The sequence below is a fragment of the Triplophysa rosa genome, linkage group LG2 (genome assembly GCF_024868665.1).
Source record: "Triplophysa rosa linkage group LG2, Trosa_1v2, whole genome shotgun sequence".
Classification (NCBI taxonomy): Eukaryota; Metazoa; Chordata; class Actinopteri; order Cypriniformes; family Nemacheilidae; genus Triplophysa; species Triplophysa rosa.
This window is the reverse complement of record NC_079891.1, coordinates 35,577,913-35,581,110: the sequence shown is the minus strand read 5'-3', so window position 1 is coordinate 35,581,110 and position 3,198 is coordinate 35,577,913. Positions and strand designations below refer to the sequence as shown.

General features: G+C 41.0%; 1 protein-coding gene across 1 annotated transcript in view; it reads left to right on the top strand.

The window, feature by feature from the left end:
• Positions 1-16: 16 nt before the first annotated feature.
• The window catches only part of bmpr1ba (bone morphogenetic protein receptor, type IBa), a 26,569-nt gene continuing 23,387 nt past the window's right edge, over positions 17-3,198 (top strand). Inside the window, exon 1 of the mRNA XM_057322943.1 lies at positions 17-756. The gene's annotated coding sequence lies outside the window, so the exon portion shown is untranslated. The remainder of the gene's footprint in view (positions 757-3,198) is intronic.

Genomic DNA, 3,198 nt, shown 5'->3' with positions numbered 1-3,198 from the left:
GCTTCTGTTGACCTCAGACACACTTTAACGTTTAACACTTTACAAGCATTTGTCCATTAAACATGTGACGGTCATTTGGAGAAAACACAGAACAGACACATTAGTGCTTGCTTGATCTCTTGTTTTCTCTCTTCTTCACCCTCGGCTTTGCTCTCCTTCATTCCTCTAATTGGCACCTCATTAGGGAATTCATGATTGGAGGATGAGGCAGGTGCCAGCGGAGCCTTGTTAGTGTGTGTGTGTGTGTGTGTGTGTGTGTGTGTGTCTTTGTTTAGGCAGAATAAATGTGAAGCTGATTATGTTCCATTCACCCATGTTGAACCCTGACACATTCCCTCTGACGCACACACACACACCTCTGGCACTGCCAGTTGTACTGAGAACTGCACGCTACATAGTATTGTGTACTTTATTTAGGGTGTGATTTATGAAGATAAACACTACGGTGATCACGTGGCCTTGTGATATGCTTGTTTGATTCAGCCAGCACCGGTGCAGAGTACACAGCGTACTGCCGTACTGCAGCAGCAGTGGTATGGAAGTATGCCACTCTAAACACAGCCTGCACAATGTTCCTTTGAATGTTTGTCTCATGTTTTTCTTGTGTTTCCAGCGCAGAGAGACGCAGTGTGAGTGTGTGATGACACGTCAACATGTGGATGAGCGCAAACACGCTTTAGGTCATTACATTGACCTTTGACCTTTATTCAGAGAGAGAGAGAGAGAGAGAGAGAGTGAGAGGGGTGACTCACAAACGTGAGTTTAATGTAAACATGTTTCTCACAAATATCGTGTAAAGTAGTGCTTATTTAATTATTTTTAATGAGTTTTGGTATTGGTTTATTTTGATTTTGATTTATATTTATATTACACACTTCTCTTGCTTTGTCCAAGCATCTTAGTAATTCTTTTATGGGCCTGTTTTTTCCAGACCCTGTTGCATTATGGGATTGTGTTTTCTGTTGAGGATACATTCACAGTATATACTTTAGCCTTAATTTTACAGGAACAGTTTTACGATGTCTTGAAATGCAGCCTATGTAGTAAGCTCACTTGGTTTCAGACGTGTTAGCAAGTGTGTAAGCAGCTATACGCTAAAACTGTTGATGCTTTTATTAGTTGAAGTGCTGTTTGGGTGATCACGGCATTAGAAAGTGTGTGTGTGTGTGTGTGTGTGTGTGTGTGTGTGTGTGTGTGACTGTGTTTGTGTGTTGTACGAACAGCTGACGGTCTATTTTGGCTGATGATTCTTACACCTAAACATTTGGACAATCAACACCTCACCTTACCACACACACACACGCACACACGCACACACACACACACACGCACGCACGCACGCACGCACGCACGCACGCACGCACGCACGCACACACACACACACACACACACACACACACACACACGCGGCACGTAGCTCCAGTGACAACACACTCACCTTTCCTAACACATCTAAACACACAGCAAACGCTGCTTTACCAGAGTAACACGGCCCTTCTGTCAGCTGTGAAAACATTTGGATGATGGAGTTTTCGGGGGGCTGGAGGAACAGATGGAGGGGATTGTGGGGTGTTACGTTGGCTTTAGTTGGGAATGTGTGTTTGTTCATTTGATACACTGAATTTGTGGCCTGGCCGTTACACACAAACACAACGCAGCTCTGTTCCAATCTCAAATAATCTGCCTGTACAGTAAAAATGAACTGAACAAATCAGTATAAATGTTCTTAATGTGAGAGGAGAGTGAATAGTACGGGAGAGCTTGTTATTACATTTTGATTACATTTACATTGAGTCATTTAGCTGACGCTTTTATCCAAAGGGACTCACACAGAGTTCAGGGTAATAAGCGATGTGTCATACAGGAGCAATAACACAACAGGTGCTAATACAAAGTTACTGGTTTCAATAAAAGCCAGACCAATTCCTGTTGAGAGGAAGAGAGAGGGTTAGGGTTTTTGATAAGCTCGAGACATGCGTTAGAAAGGCTTTATGTATTTAAAAAGGAGTGAAGTTTGATCTCAGGTCAGTTTTGAAGCATCTGTGTGTCTGACAGAAGGTCAAATTCTAAAGCAGCTTTTGACAATTAAGTTGATAAATGGACTGAAAATACAGACTAACAATAATTCACTTCAGTACTGAAGATCAGAAATGATTTGGGACTGTTTTACAGACAGCAAGGCAGTGCATTAGGTCTCAGAACGAAGTTTCTTTCTTCGGTTGCTTTCTGAGCAGCTTTTGTTTGGGTTCAGCAGAGTTTGAAAAAGGTTAAAGGTCAAACTAGTACAAATTGGAGGACGGTTCGAAGGTCAAAGCTTAAAGATGACCTCCATCACATCTCATTACATATGTGTGGTATGTTTGTTATGTGTGTGTGTCACTCTTTGCCTTTGTTTCATTTGTCTTCTCTCGTTTTGAAGATTATTTACAGATCATGGTTTATAATTCCATACAACACTTTACGTCACCAAGTCTCTGATTACACAGTTTATTTGTTGCTAATATAAAACCATATTTAATCAATGTTAATGTTTCTGTGCGCCACTCGTCATGACGTAGAAAAGTGTTTACGGTTGCACAATGTACACCGTCTCGCATGCTAGAACAGCAAGTAGTATGCACTTCATAGTGTAGAATTCAGTAAACCACTTGCACTTCAAATATAGCAGGTTAGGGATGCACCGAAACGGTAATTCTTGGCCGAATGCCGAACATGGCTTCTCGTATTTCTTCTATTTATTTAGCCAATTTTTTCACTTTTGCACAAACCAAATGGTCAAAATGTGCTTCTTATATTTTCTCCTGCTTTCAATATAATACAGTAAAACTTAAAATACATTTAGTAGGCTAAAAAAACATGTAGGCTAAATTAAAACAAAAAGTTGAGCCCTCTCCCTTCTTGAATAGCCTATCTGAGGCCTGTAACTGACTGCTGAACGAATGTACTGTACTCTGTACCTACAAAACACTTCATTATAAGATAGAAATATGAATAAACGAAAACTGTTGGATTATTTTAGGCTACACTGCAAAATGATTTAAAGAAGAAAAAACATCCATCCACGCAATTCTGACTGACAACCATTTCAGGTCACGTCTCTCCTCCAAACTCCGCCCACAAAAGCTGACTGCGCAGAACTTACGCTGACAAGTTGTTTAGTACAGGCAACTGTGCGCACGCGACCACTGTCTGATGTCA